Source organism: Sabethes cyaneus, chromosome 1 (genome assembly GCF_943734655.1).
Source record: "Sabethes cyaneus chromosome 1, idSabCyanKW18_F2, whole genome shotgun sequence".
Taxonomy (NCBI): Eukaryota; Metazoa; Arthropoda; class Insecta; order Diptera; family Culicidae; genus Sabethes; species Sabethes cyaneus.
Genome location: NC_071353.1, coordinates 108,773,349 through 108,789,818, shown reverse-complemented (window position 1 = coordinate 108,789,818; position 16,470 = coordinate 108,773,349). Strand labels below are relative to the sequence as shown.

General features: G+C 40.7%; 1 protein-coding gene across 3 annotated transcripts in view; it reads left to right on the top strand.

Moving 5' to 3' along the window:
• The window catches only part of LOC128740172 (myosin heavy chain 95F), a 103,197-nt gene that overhangs the window by 31,274 nt on the left and 55,453 nt on the right, over window positions 1-16,470 (top strand). For 2 of the 3 annotated variants that reach the window (XM_053835701.1, XM_053835708.1), the window contains one exon: window positions 4,638-4,720. The exons of the other annotated variant lie outside the window; for it this stretch is intronic. The gene's annotated coding sequence lies outside the window, so the exon portion shown is untranslated. The remainder of the gene's footprint in view (window positions 1-4,637; window positions 4,721-16,470) is intronic. 3 annotated transcript variants of the gene reach the window in all.

The window sequence follows — 16,470 nt, the reverse complement described above, 5'->3', positions numbered from 1 at the left end:
CTTTTGATGTCTCTACATAGAATTTCAATACATATTTTTTAGATTAAGAGCGGTGGCCCAACCTGTACAACGTGGCCCGAGTATGACAACATTTTTTGTCTTCACGTAAATGTCTATAACTTTATTATTTTTTAAGCAATCAGTTCATGATTTTCCAGAAATATAGCTTATTCTTAGATATTTCCAACGATATATTTAGATTCTAAAAATTCTTTTTGAAACGGAAGTTATGGGCGAATGTCAAAAAGGCGGCCCAACCACGACGACATTCCCCTATAAATAAATATGGTTGAGAATCCATCGACAATCGGCCCTCGTCCGCAGGATATGCTAGGGTTTCCAGTTCTATTAGGTTCTATCAGGTGCGCTTTGTAGCTTGCTAGCTGGATCAGGTTATTCCATGGCAGGCCATGGAGGGCGAATCAAATGAATTTGCGTGAGATGATTAGGATTTCAGATTGCCGAGCGTGTAGTACAATTGCTTCGAGGACTGTATATCAGTGAAGCTTTTCGCCGTTCTTTAATCACGGCAAGACTGCGGGATGCTTTAGCAACGTTGCAGCTGATGTGCTGCCAGGTCATTGATGCAGAACTGTCTTCTAATCAGTTCACCGCCGAATAGCCGAAAAAGATGGGCCGTTTTTCCTGTGGAACATTTGCCAAATTCAAGCATCATTATATTTTCATTATACCATCTTCTTTTTTCCTCTTCTGTTGGGTACTCTTACCACTGCGTCCAGTATTTTGAACTATTGTGGTATGCCCCGTTTATTTCTTTTACTGTACGTTTCGAGCTTAACTATCACTTATTGAGAAAGTGAAAGATTGGTAGCTGGAGCGAATCAGGTGCCACTCAGGGATGACTTGGTTTATGAACCTTTTTACTCTGATCGGCGACGCAAACCAGATCTCCCTAGGCTCTAGTAAGCCCTTTTTGAGATACTGTAGTCTGCGTCCTAATATTTAGTGCTCCACAATTGCAGAACAACTGTTCCGAGGTTTCGCTCTCGGCATTACACAGGCGACAAATATCATCTTGTACGAAACCGAGGTTCCGAAGATGATATTGACTCGGACGTGCCTCTACAGAGATCCGTCATTTGCAGGCGGAGTTCACACCATCTTGAAAAGTTCTCTAGTTGTTATTGCAGGATTTGTTCGTTGGCTTCAAAGCTGCATATGATACCATCAACCGAAAAGAGGTATGGAAAATTATGGATGAGAACTGCTTCTCCAGGAAGCTCATCAAACTGAATCAATCTACGATGGATCGGATGATACGCAGTGCTGTGTTCGGATTTCGGGTGGATTGTCAAGTTAATTCGAAACACACAGAGGGCTTCGTCAAGGTGACAGTCTCTCATGCCTGCTGTTCCACATAGCGCTACAAGGTGTTATGAACCGAGCGAATATCAACACGCGGGGCACGATCTTCAACAAATCTAGTCAATTCGTCTGCCGATTTCAATTTGCCGATAACATGGATAGTATCGGCAGAACATCTCTGGTGGTGGCTGACCAGTATACCAGACTAAAGCGTGAGGTAGAAAAGATTGGGTAAAAGGTAAAAATACGTTTAAAACACAGTACATGGTGGCCAGTGGAACCGAGGCTGACGTAGTTGACGAATCTGTCTACCTTGGCTCACTGGTAACGGCGGACAATGATACCAGCCATGATATTCGGAGGCGTATTATTAGCGGAAATCGTGCTTACTATGGGCTCCACAACCAATTGCGGTCGAACAGACTAAGCCTCCGTACAAAGTGTATCCTGTACAAGACGCTTATTAGACCGGTTGTTCTCTACGGGTATGAAACATTGACAATGCTCGAGGAGGAACTGCGAGTGCTCGGAGTTTCGAAAGACGAGTGCCAAGAACGATCTTCGGCGACGTACAGGAGAACTGAGTATGGAGGCGGAGCATGAACCATGAACTCGCACAGCCCTCTGGCGAACCCAGTATCCAAAAGGTGGCTGGAGCTGGACGAATACGATGGACAGAGTATGTTGCAAGAATGTCGAACTACCCTGCAAAGATGGTTTTTGCCTCACATCCAGTAGGAACAAGATGACCAGAAACGCACTGAGCAAAATGATTATATCATGTGGAGCGAGATCTATCGGAGAGTACTCAGTGTCCGAGGAATTGGAGAGCGGTAGCCCATGACCGAGTTAACTGTAGTGGAGAGACCTTAGGGCATAGTACTTTTTAGACCATATTTTTTGCCTTTTTTCAAATATTTTGCGAGGCGGGGGGGGGGGGGGGGTTGGTAGTTTCAAACCTTCCCTGTTATAGGGTTTATTTCTAACTCCCGTCGTAATAAGTAAAGCCATTCTAATTTTCATCATTCGTTGGATGGATTTAATGAATACTCCAGAAGTTCTTGTGCTGATTTGACTAAAACACACTTACCTTCCGATCCGTGAACTTTGAAATCACTGAAAAGCGATTATTAAAGCATATTATTGAAATTACGCAACGAACTTTATTTCTTAAATTTGTCGTACCGTTTTAAAATCCGTCCATCAAAATTTTTCATCGTCCGAACTAAAAATCACACCAATGTTTACGAAGCTAACGCGTGTGTAAAGTATACCCACAACGTTTGTCTTAAATTAGTCCAATACTTTCTCCCTTTGCTTTAAATCGCAATCGTTGTTTAAAAGCACGCACGATTTTCCGAAACATTTCGTCCCAATTCTCCTCCAAACGTTGCACTATGGGCAAAAACGAGCGAAAACACATACGCAATAAAGGTACAGCCTGCGGGCTGATAAAAATAGGTGATCCTCTGTAAAATTTTCCGGAGAATCTCGTGGTGCCCACCCCTTTCCTGTTTGCCATCGGGAAGTGCCCCATTTTGCTCATTTTCCCCTATTTTTGACATTTTTTCACACTTAACGGACTATACCAAACTAGACTTCGAGAAAATAAAACTTATAAACCTGAAATTTTTGTGTAAAAAAATCTGCAGAATCGAATAGGGTTTACCCCATTAATTTTATTGGTTGAATTTCCGAGTTGATATGGTCGGCTTGGTAACGCGAGTTCAACCAAAAAAATGATTGTGCTCTAAACTAAATGCGATAAGTCCTATTCGATTCTGCGGACTTTCTTACACACAAATATCAGGTTTTTAGGTTCTGTTTTTCTAAAACTTGCTTGGTACAGCTCAATTAGAGTAAAAAAAATTTTAAAAATAGCGGAAAATGAGTTAAATGGGGCACTTTCCGATGGCAAACAGGAAAGGGGTGGACACCACGAAATTCTCCGGAAAATTTTACATAAGATCACCCATATTTTATCAGCCTGCAGGCCGTATCTATATTGCATCTGTTTTTTCGCTCGTTTTTGCCTATAGTGCGTTGGTTGAAAGTATCCTCAGTCAATCCTTTGGTGCTTCATAGTCTGCCTAGCATAGAACACCATGCATAGAAGTCGAGAGGATTCCCATCAGGCGAAGAGGCAGGTCACTTTTTCGAAGATATAAATTCCGGAAATTTGTCCTCAGACCAAGCTTGTTAGCTTTTGCCTTGTGAGTCGGTGCAGAATCTTGTTGGAAGAAGTGTGATTTTTTGACGATAGAAAGTAAATGGTTCTTCAAAACATTATCGATGTAATATTTAGTGTTGATTTCAATTCCAGGTTCAATGAACAATAATGGAATCTTCAATTTTTTAGAGAAACATCTCCATACCATCACCCTGGAAACATTCTGGAACCTTTGAACGGCCAGTTTATCCCGAAGAAGTGCTGCATAGGGTAACCAACCTATTTTGGACCCCATCAGCAGCTGTACATAATTTGGACACTTGCATTTGATTTTGCTGTAAGTGTCCAAATTATATACAGCTGCTGAGGGGGTCCAAAATACGTTGGTTACCCTATATCCTATCATTTTGTTGGTTGTGGAGATCCTGTAGCAGGAATATTTTTTTTGTCCGAAAACAGAATTTCACAACCACCATGCTGATTGAGCACTTGCCGACATCTTTCGACTCTTGCAAACTCCTGCTTTCCAGTCAAATCGTACACCCGTTGTTTTTTATTTGCAATCAGTCGAAGATCATCTTTCAAAATATTCTTCAAGGTTGACGGCGAAATCACCAGTTCCTTGACCATCTTACATTCAGACTGATCTGATTTCCGTCAAACTCGCTCTCTTACTCGTTTGAGGTCTTCCGATGTCCAATCAGTGCATTTGCGGCCAGGTAGCAAATCCTTGATTGGTACATTCCGCCTTCGGAACTTGACCTTCTGTTTTTCATTCGACAGATTTCGCAGCCGTACTTAGAGTACAGGACAATTGCGGGGCTAGTAGCGATGATTCTATTGACTCCTACAGCCTCTCCTACTCGATATTCGAACATACGATGACTAGCTTGGTAGACCTGCGTCGTACCTCAAGGCCAACTGGGGGCAGGTTTGGGATTTAGGGGCAGGTTTACGGAAATATGCAGACACATTTTTTATTAAACACGCCCAAAAAACACTGACAATTATTATCACTCACCTTGTAATTTTAATTATCAGCTGGAAAACAACATATTTCAATAAAATAGACTGCAATATAGTAAATACGTTAAGATGCCTTCACATGCGGTAAGACAGACAATTCTTTCTATATTTTCAGATTTCTCTACGTCACACTCGTGAGTGTCGGAAAATAACTTGAATTCTACGCAATTTAATGACGTTATAATCTGCAAGTTTTCGGTAAGTAAATACCGTTTCTAAAAACATGTTCTTTTTTTAGAAATAAGAAGTTATCGACCAATGGTGGATTGATTGTTTGTTTGGTTAATCACCTAAAACGTACATTAATTTATTTCTCTTTGGCCCAGAAAAAAAATCAGGTCTTTGGGTTGCAATATGCATACCGCCCGGAAGCTACCGAATTACGTTAAATTACGGTTTGATATTTGAATGGCTGCTGCTAGTAAATCATAACTGTATACATCTGTTTGCTCGGATTTTTACTATTATGTAAGATGAAGAGTATAATAGGTGAAAGCGAAAATTAACACCCATTCGCGGGAAAAATCGCCTATACAAAAACCGCACTCCGCGGGCGGCGGCGGCGGCGGCGGGTCATGTTATGACAAGACCTGAAACAACTGGGGCCGTTTTTCCTTTTCGTCCAAATTATTTAATTCGCTTTCGGTTGCCGCATCATCTTGGTTTGGTTTGTGGTTGCATAGCGTAACTTGTGGCCGTTCCACACCGTAGGGAGGGGCCCAGCTTTAGCCGTGGCTGCGGGAAAATCAACACCACGGCTGGCTGGTCAGCTATGATGATTTGGTTGCATCTTAGTATGATAACAATTTTCACCACGATTGTGGTTACGTCACATGGATGTGCGCTTTCTGTACGCACCGGAGGCCGAGGCTGTGGGGTCCAAAACACTTGTTATGTAATATCAAGTAAGTGTTTAATTGATTGCATATGAGAACTAGTGGGTGAAGTGTAGGTTCATATACGATATACCCAGTTATAGTAAAAAGACAATTGCTCGCTGCTGGTTTAGTGGGTCATTGTTATTACGCCACTGATTTGTTTGTTATTTAATGACATTTTAATTTCCATCGCCATATTTATGAAAACCCATTCCCATCGGAAGAAGAATAGAAGCATGTGGGCACATCCCCATACGACTCGTGTATTTATTGCTCAAACATCATCACTCAATTTGTATGGTTCGCAAACATGTGGTTCAGTGTAGTTTGCAATCTGCTTTTTCACCTGGCGATTGGCTCTCATCGTTTCACCCATCGTACGAATCTATAGAGCGATTCCCAACACCATCATCCCCAATAGTTGTATTATCGTCACGAATGCATCATATTCACTCGCGGGAAGTGGAAGCCAACATTCCATATGAACTAGACTAGGCTCGTTACACCATACTTAATTGGACGGAATCGCCGGTGGTGTTATGATAATGGGTGCGTGTGTACAGAACACACGAGCACACAAGCCTCCGCATTTTCGTTATTTGCGCCGATTCAAATTCGCTGAAATTCACCACGCGCGGCGGAGAGTGAACTGGGAAGAAGGGGTCTTGTTCCTGCCAACCGTGAAGAGAAGCGAGTTTTGAAGTTTACAATACGTAGCCGGCTTGGTTCTACGTATGTAGATGAAACCGAAGCGCTAATTTTGCATTGTCACATACGCAAGCATCGTTCGGAACTAGGAACCAGACTCAAACATTGTACAGACACGCCATACGAACGATGGCGGTAGGGATATTGCACTGAACACTGCTAACCAGGAACAAAACATTGTCTGAAATTAACTAGATAATCGAGAAAAAAATAAAGAAACATGGAAGAGTCGCTTCAAAACACTTAAAGACTTGAGAATGGGAAAAGAAAAAAGGTTTTTGCTCGTTTCAACAGTTGTTCGCTTGAATTAGAATGAGGCACGCTATCATGTGGTATATCATCCTCTCAAAAAATGTTCAATTGTTGTTTTAGATATGAGAAAACTGAACTGATCAAGTGATCGAAAGGCAAACAGGTGAACGTGAATGAAGCAATTGTCAAAAGCTAGTGTTATATTCTGAAATCTTTATTTTACATTTATTGAAGAATTCTTAGCTATTGAAGGTGTGATCCAGCGAGCGAACATCGAAACGAGAGGAACGATCTTCTACAAAAGTAGCCAAATCCCAACCTTCGCAGACGACCTCGACATCATTACTAGAAACCTTGGGACTGCGGAAGGAATTTTCGCCAGACTAAAAACGGTGGCTAGGAGGATTGAGTTCAGACTCCAGAGAAAACAACGTTCACTTCCCGCGGACAGTGGACTGAAAGCGATTGATGAGTTGGTTTTGAATCTCTGGTAAACGCCGACAATAATATGAGTAAGCAGATTCAACGACGCATTCAAGCCGGAAGTCGAGTCTACTTTTTCCTCCGCAAGACGCTTCAATCCAAGAGGATACGCCGCCGCACAAAGCTGGCGGTGTAGAAAACGCTTATCAGACCAGTAGTCCTCTACGGATTTGAGACAGTAACTTTGTTTAAGAAAAACATATGTACCTGCACTTGTCAGATTTGAACGAAAGGCGTTGCAGACAGTGGCGTAGGCGTGTGAATCACGAGTTGCAGGCACTAATTGGAGAGATTCCTATCGTACACCTGGTGAAAGTTGGGAGACCACCGTGGGCCGATCATGTTGCAAGGATGCTGGACGATTGTACATTGAAATCCTTTCTCTCACCGGCACTAGCAATAAAGGGGGACAAGTTTAATATGATTCGACTTGCCAGGTATTGATCCGTTCCCTGCTTCAAGCTCCATAGATAAACTTGATCAACTTCGCTTCTATCCCCACCAAACCGTCAGCGTTCGGAATACCGTTAGCTTCATCGCTTCTCGTCACTCACTTGATGATAGGGACGTGAGCAATATTGATCTCGATTGATGCACCGGCGTGCACGTCTGTAAGCATTTTGAAAGTCATCAATCGCTCATTATTGAAGCAAAGGTAGCATCCGATCAACAGTTCCCGATTTGTTATCAAAACGTGGGAGGCTTGCATACGAAAATCACTCAACTGCAGTTGTTATTCAATAGTTGTGAATACATCGTTCTCATTCTAACGGAAACATGGCTCCACGAACACATCAATAGTAACGAAGTCGCTTTCAACTATACACGTTTTCACTGTGATTATAGCCCGTCAACCAGCTTTCATGCTCGTATTGGCATTAACACTAGATATACCAGACCAGTCATTTTGACTGGTCGTGCAATTTCAATTTGAAATTTCTACAACATCTAACATTTGACTTTAGAAACGATGTTATGACTTTTGTAGCTATAAGTAGAGAATACATTTTATGAACTTAATGTTACTTTGTATATATTAGTAACAAATATAATTTTTGTTTTTGCCATTTATACCAGCACCAGTCAAAATGACTGGTGCAAGATTCTATGAAGAAATGTAGCATTTCGGGAGAACGGTGAGTTCGAAGCATGAAATTATTCAGTGAAATGCCGTTCCTAATGGTTCTTGGCCATTTTTGTAGAGTTTTGTCGAGAGTCGGTCCTTTTCGGCGGTTCTATTCTTCAGCTGACTGATTTCTCGCCGGATCATTTTGAGATCGGAAGTCGAAGCGCCCTTAGGCTCTCATACGTTGACTTTTGCTCCATTTCCTTTTGCTATATCATCAATTGAGATCCCATCAAATAACTGCTTCCACTCACCAACCACTATGCGCTCGTTTGTGGCCAGGTTTCCCTGCTCGTTCCTACACATATCAGGCCTCGGTGTGCATCCTTTACGAGATCGGTTCACCTTCTCATAGAACTTGCGCATCTCACTAGCCTGAAATAGTGGTTCTAGCTCTCCTTCTGGCGTTTTGCGGCCTCACTGATGGCCGAACGTATCCTGCTACATTTATCTTCGAGGGTCGAAGCACCTGGCCACAGAGGAAGGCGCATAGTATGCGCGTAGTTCTCATCACATTCCGGGTTGTCTAATTATCGATTGTTTAACCGAGGTGGCTTTGCCGTGAGGTATATAATTTTGAGCACACGTGTACTGATACTAGGTAATGATCTGAGTCGATATCCGTACCCCGTAGGGAGCATACGTTGGTGATGTTCGAGAAAACCCGACCTTCGATGAGAATATGGTCGATTAGGTTCAATGTTAGTTGGTCAGGTGATCTCCTGGTGGTTTTGTAGATCTATGTGAGGAAAGAATGTGTTTCTGATCCCCAGGCCTCGGGAAGCTGCAAAGTTGATGCATCGCTGGCTGTTATCATTATACATTGCTTTCCTGTCGATCTGATCGTTCATGTCCCCAATGACGATGATATCCCGTGGCGAGCACTCGAGCAGCTATCGTATGTTGCCTCCAGCTGGACATAGAACGCTTTTTTCTCGTCGTCGGATCTACCTTCGTGTGGCCAGTGCACGTTTATGATGGTGTAGTTGAAGAAGCGGCTTGTTTTCCTCAACACACATATCCTCTCTCGATCCTGTATTCTGCCCATCACTCCGAAGCCCGTTCCCAGCTCGTTGGTCGCTCCACCATTCTGGCAAAATTGGGCCTTGCCGCCACGGATCCCCCAAAACTTCCCGGCTTTGCGACAGATCTCCTGTAGTGCCACAATGTCGAACTTTTGCGGTTCTAACTGAACGAGCAACATTCTGTCGCCATCCACGAAATTCGGTAGGAAGCATCCATTCCAAATCCTTGTTTCATCGCCTGTCCATGCTAAATATTTCGAGTTGAATTTTCTTGATTTTTCGTAATATTCTAGATATAAAAATCTTGCCTTACTAGGGCTATGCTGCCGAGTCTCATGATGGGGCTGCCATCGTATAATGCCGAGACAAGATAGTGCCTCCTTGCCTGTCGGTATACGACCTTAGTTACCACCAGGGTTGGTTACCACATCTCCGCTAAGATTGCTCGTATTCCGGCTGGTAGGGTAATCAACCTATTTTGGACCCCATCTGTAGCTGTACATAATTTGTACAGCAAAGTCAAATGGAAGTGTCCAAATTATGTACAGCTGCAGATGAGGTCCAAAACAGGTTGGTTACCCTACAACGAGGAGGTGGAGATAGAAGTTGCTGGATAAGAGGCTAAGGACCACTATAGGGTCTGTGTTGCACATTATTCAGTCGTTCATCAACCGTTTCTTATCCACCAGTCATTTTGACTGGTTTTGGTATAAATAGGTATATTTAAAATGCTGGTATATCTAGTGTTAATTGGCATTAAAAGTCGCCTGAGTAGCAACCCAAGTAACAATCCTAAAGCCACTTGGTTTTACTTGAATTTTATAAGGGTTTTATTGCGGTATTAATCATTACCTCTGATTTTTTTTTATAGTACTAGCTGATTGCCCGATCTCACTCGGGGTCCCTTTGTCACTCAGTCACTTGTACATCTGTTTTTGTAACGAAAACTCTCATAATCCAAGACACAAACCCCTTTTTTATTTGAATACTAGCTGACCCGACAAACTTCGTATTGCCACAAATTAACCTGTGTTGTACATAAATCATGAATCTCGGATGATCTCTGTCACTATCTCGAGTTTTGCAAGCCCCCCAGTGGGCGGCGCTTCCGACGGCGGGTCACCGGCAACACTCGCGACCGGCTCGTCCTGAATGATCTAGTGTTACTATAGATAGTTTTTGTGGTCTTGTTATTGATTAATGTTTTATGGAAGAGTCTCGAATTTCTCGAGTTGGATTAGTTTTTGAGTTTCGCAAAAATTTCTGTTTTATTTGTATGAGAGTCCATATCCCCCTACCACAGGGGTGAGAGGTCTCTAACTATCATAAAATAAATTCAAGACTCAAAAATCTCCTACATGCTAAATTTGGTTCCATTTGCTTGATTAGTTCTCAAATTATAAGGAAATTTGTATTTCATGTGTATGGGAGCCCCCCCTCTTAAAAGGGAAAGGGGTCGTAATACACCACAGAAAAAAAAATTCTGCCATCTAAAACTCTCACATGCCAAATTTGGTTCCATTTGCTTGATTAGTTCTAAAGTTATGAGCAAATTTGTATTTCGTTTGAATGGGAGCCCCCCCCTCCTAAAAAGGTAAGAAGTCCTAATTCATAATGGGAAAAATGGTTGCCTCCAAAAACACCCACATGCCAAATATGGTTCCATTTGCTTGATTAGTTCTCGAATTATGAGGAAATTTGTATTTCATTTGTGTAGAAGCCCCCCCTCTTGAAGTGTGGAAGGATCCTAATTCACCGTAGAAAATATTTTTGCCTCCAAAAACCTCCACATGCCGAATTTGGTTCTATTTGCTTGATTAATTCTCGAGTTATGGGGAAATTTGTATTTCATTTGTATTGGAGCCCCCCCTCCTAATGTGGGAAGAGGTCCTAATTCATCACAGAAAAAATTCTTGCCTCCAAAAACACCTACACGCCAAATTTGGTTCCATTTGCTGGATTAGTTCTCGAGTTATGAGGAAATTTGTATTTCGTTTGTATAGGACCCCCCCTCCTAAAGTGGGGAGGGGTCTCAATTCATCATTGAAAAAAAAATTGTCTCCAAAAACACACATATGCCAAATTTGGTTCAATTCGCTTGATTAGTTCTCGAGTTATGAGGAAATTTGTATTTCATTTGTATAGGAGCCCCCCCTCCTAAAGTGGGGAGAGGTTCTTATTCATCATAGAAAAAATTCTTGCCTCCAAAAACACCTACATGCCAAATTTGGTTCCATTTGCTGGATTAGCTCTCAAGTTATAAGGAAATTTGTATTTCGTTTGTATAGGAGCCCCCCCCCCCCACTTAAAGTGGGGAGGGGTCCCAATTCATCATAGAAAAAAATTTTGTCTCCAAAAACACACACATGCCAAATTTGGTTCCATTTGCTTGATTAGTTCTCGAGTTATGCAGAAATTTGTGTTTCATTTGTATGGGAGCCCCCCCTCTTAGTGGGGGGAGGGGTCTCTAACCATCACTAAAACCTTTTTCTGGCCCCAAAAACCTCTACATGCAAATTTTCACGCCGATTGGTTCAGTAGTTTTTGATTCTATAAGGAACACAGGACAGACAGACAGAAATCCTTCTTTATAGGTATAGATGTCTACTTCATTTGTCTTTGTTTCCCAACCACTTGTAAATCTGTCTTCTTCTCGGTAATCGTTATCTATATCTGTCTTCTGTCGTAATATCTGTCTTCTTCTCGGTATACGTTTTTGAACCTCCCCATTTTTAATGCCTACCCCATTCCCCCTTTCAGAAATAAAACAACTTGTACAACTGCTATCGTTCCAAACGCAAGAGAAACGCACCCCATTACCCATTTGAGCCTTTCTTTTCCCTTGTAAAAGACCGTCTCCCTCTTTTGTCAACCCTCCGGCATGCAAAAAAACATGCCAAAAAACATGTGATGAAGAACAGTCCAGAAGTTCCGGAGCTATTGCAGAACATACATTCATACTCACGTTCCTCGTCCCACAACATGTCAGCTGCTTCCCAGTCAGCTCCCCCTTCTGTCACGTAGCTAATTATGCATCGGTTTGCTCAATGATAGTCGCTATAATGGAAACGAAACGAAAGTTTATTTGCCATATATTCCTCCTCGGTGGAACCCCCCCTCTTTTCTCAAAGTCAGTTGCACAACTGCAATCGGTTTAAATGCAAGAGAAATGCAACCGCTTTTACTTATTTAGATCTCTCTCCCCCTTGTTAGGGATTCCCCCCTTTTGTCAACTTCCCACTGCTGATTCCCTAATGTCAAGGAACATGTGTGCCAGGTTTGATGAAGAATTGCCCAGGCATTTCGGAGTTGTGGCCTCCCCCCTGTTATTATCCGCCCTGTTATGACCCCCCCTCCCCTTTTTCGTCTATCCCCCGAGTTCTGATTCCCTTATCCCAAGGAACATGTGTGCCAAGTTTGATGAAGACGCGTCCAAGTGTTTCGCAGTTATGGCCTCCCACCTGTTGTGAACCCTCACCCCCCACCTCTTTTTGTCAACCCTTCAGTGTTGATTCCCTTATATCAAAGAACCTGTATGCCAAGTTTGGTGAAGAGGCGTTCAGCCATTTTAGAGTTATGGACCTTTCCCCATGGAATACAAGATTGCACAAATATCTAGCACAATTAAATAATAAAACTATAAAAATTTGTTCGAAATTGTTACTTTTATTTAAATATATACAAAAGTATCCAGAACATTAAAATTTATTATGTTGATTCTATATTAAAAATGCATCTTTTTTATTAAAATGCATTAGGCCATTGCAAATCATTTCAAAAGTTTTTGTCACCCCCCCCCCCCTCCTTGGAAATTGGTTTGAAAAATCGGAGGCAAAAAAATAATTTGTAGGATATGAGTTAATTTTTTTCTATAAAATCAATTGTCTGTGGGCTCTACAGCTTGAAAAACTTGAAAAATGAGTATACGAGTTGAGTGAACGCGGAATTTCCGAAAATCGGCCAAAAAAATTATCTTTCGTTTTTGTCTTTTTTTCGTAGATTTTGGCATGGAAATTAATAACGTATATATTAAAAGCAAGAACAGCTTTGGTTTTCACGTTTGAACTTAAAATAAAAATGCCTAAAATCCAAATTTTTTTGCTCGATTAAAAAATTCACTTTGTTTTTTTTCGCCCTCCTGCCCCCCTCAGTGGCCCAACACCGGAGGGACCAAAACTTTTTAAAATATTTGAAATGGCCTTATTTAGTCATGAAAATGTCCGGAAGCTTCAGGTAGACGTGTTTAAACATACTTTCACTAATAATTCAGATAGAATTACGCATACCCCAGATATTTAAAACGCCATATCTCCCAAACTACCAATATTGTTTTTTCTAGTTAAGTGATTCTTATGAAGAATTTTCTGGCGAACATTTTAAGCAAATTTTTTTGAAAACTAGCAGACCCGACAAACTTCGTATTGCTAGAAATTAAACTGTGTTGTACATAAATCCTGAATCTCGGATGACCTTTATCACAATCTCGAGTTTTGCAAGTTTCTGAGAAGTTCATGGGTGTTTTAATATACAAATATTCCTCACAGTAAAATAGAAAACAACTCACCCATTGCTAAGCCTGATAAAATAAAGCGGATAGCATTTAAATATTCGCCATCATTACAAACCATTTCGCCGAATACCATTTTACGGAACACCAATTCTCGGTTGACCATAACGCGTAATATAGAGTTTCGCAGAATACCATTTCGCAAAAAACCTTACGCGGGATGTACCATTTCACGAAAAATCTTTTCGTAGAAAGTACCATTTCGCAGGGGTGACCCAACTAAAGGAAACTAATAGAGGTCAGTAGACCTAGGAAAATAAATAAACTTAGATAGAGGTGATTTCTATGGGGGGCTGCCCCCCGCAGTGGCCGGCGCTTCCGACGGCAGGTCGCCGGCAACACTCGCTGTCTGTGTTCGTCTCGCCCTGAATCATTTAATGTTACTAATGATAGTTTCTGGTGTTACTGACTAATGTTTTATGAAAGAGTCTAAAATTTCTCGAGTTCGATTAGTTTTTAAATTACGTAAAAATTTCTGTTTTATTTGTATGAGTCTTTATCCCCCTACCATCATAAAAAAAAATTCCTGCCTCCAAAACCCCCCACATGTCAATTAGTTGATTAGTTCTCCAGTTATGAGGATATTTGTATTTCGTTTGTATAGGAGCCCTCCCCATTATTGAATTCCCCTCATAAAGAAGGAAGGGGTCTCAATTTGATTGAGTTCTGGAGTTATGAGGAAATTTGTATTCCGTTTGTATGGGAGCCCTCCTCTTGAAGAGGTAAGGGGTCCTAATTCATCAAAGAAAAAATTCTTGCCTCCAAAAACCTTCACATGCCAAATTTGGTTCTATTTGTTTAATTAGCTCTCGAGTTATGAGGAAATTTGTATTTCATTTGTATAGGAGCCCCCCTCCCCCTCCTAAAGTGGGGATAGGTTTTAATTCACCATAGAAAAATTCTTGCCTCCAAAAACCTTCACATGCCAAATTTGGTTCCATTTGCTTGATTAGTTCTCGAGTTATGAGGAAATTTGTATTTCATTTGTATGAAAACCCCCCCTCTTAGAGGGGAGAGGAGTCATAATTCCCCTTCTAAAGAGAGGAGGGGTCTCAATTTACTATAGAAAAAATTCTTGTCTCCAAAAACACCCACATGCTAAATTTTGTTCCATTTGCTTGATTAGTTCTCGTGTTCTGCAGAAATTTGTGTTTCATTTCTATGGGAGCCCCCCTCTTAGTAGGGGAGGGGTCTCTAACCATCATAAGAACCTTCCCTGGCTCCGAAAACCACTACGTGCAAATATTCGCATTTTTCGGTTTAAATTGCAAAAAAATGCATGATGGTGACAAATTGGATAAAAACTGATAACATCATACGATTGCGCGGCCAAAATCCACAGAAAAAGTATATTGGCATGTCTTCACATCTTACTGTTTCAGAGATATGTAAATCAGAAAAATGATATTTTTTTTGAAAATCTGTAAAAAAGGAAGTAGTGCCACTGCTAGGGGGATTGATCAATCGACGGAAAACTTTAGGAAATTGGTTGTGGGGTCGCAATAAACAATTATGCCAACTTTGGTTGAAATCGCTGATGGTCGAATCCAAACCTTGTGTACGTTTGAGATGGAATGACCCATATATAGATTTTGTATAGATTAAGACGGTAACACGCTGACCTATCAGATTTATTGCTGCCATTATGAAGAATATTAGAGTATTAGACACCGAAATCAACATTTTATGCAAGGCCATATTGCCATATGCTAGTATTTTGTTTTACCTTGCAAACAAAAATTCATTAAAGCAAAGTGTTTTGTATAAAGAAAGTTATTATCAATTGATCTTCCGGTCAGAGGAAGCATCTAAAATTATTTTGCTTCAAATTGAGATTGACTAATTCAATATATAAACAATCAGTTTTCGAAAATTGCACAATTTTAATGGCATGTTGATTTTATCAACCTATTATATCAATATACACGATAAAATTTAATGTGCTTATGCTACAAATCAACGGAGACTGCTGAAAATTTATTAATTATTCTGTGGGATATTTTATGGTGGTCGCTAGAAACCAAATCGATCAGGATGATCTAGCAGTAAAAATTTACTTTTCTGCTCACGGATGTATTTTCAAGTCAACATAACTGACGGACTAATTTAGCTTTTTACCAGAGCAAGCTGTATATGCTTCATAGCTTTGTAGAGAAAAGCTTCAGTAAATTATACCGTTAGCTGTCGAGCAGCGAAAAGCATAATCGGTTTTATTGTTGTTTTCTGTAGAGTGCCATAAGACTACTTAAGCTTATAACCAGATTCTTAAGGAAGTTATAAAAAAATCAGAGGAGTTGTGTGCAAGACACGAACACACAGGTGACGTAAGACTACGTAAGTCTCTTTAGTAGCATTTATCCTTGCATGTAATAATACGAATCTGCATGTACAGTCAATCCGAAAAGTATTCGGACAGCAGCACTATGTCGACTATTAGTTGAAATAAATATCCTTTCTCGCTTAACAAGTTCTATAAGGTAGAACTTTCTACATTTTTGATGACATGTTTCAATTTGTTTACAATAGGATTAACCATTTTCTCAAATATTCCTCTATGAATCGGTGACGTTTTTTACAAGACCTCAGTTTAAGTCATTTTGATTATAAATCGAATAATTGCTTAGATTCATTATCATCTATATGAATGTATCACACAATTTCAAGTTTGCTTCAATTTTGCCTAAAATTGATCAAATAATCTAGTGTTCACTTAGTTCTATTCAAAAATATATAAATTTGCTACCTCAGAGCTTGCCATGCACCCCCACCAGGTATGACACCAATCACAATGTTTTATTTGATATGTCTTTATTGATTTCTAGACTTTGCCCGCCCCAGACTTAAGGGAGCATAGTACTTTTTCAATTTGTAAAAACCGATTTTTTTATTGATTATTTCGAAAGATTAAA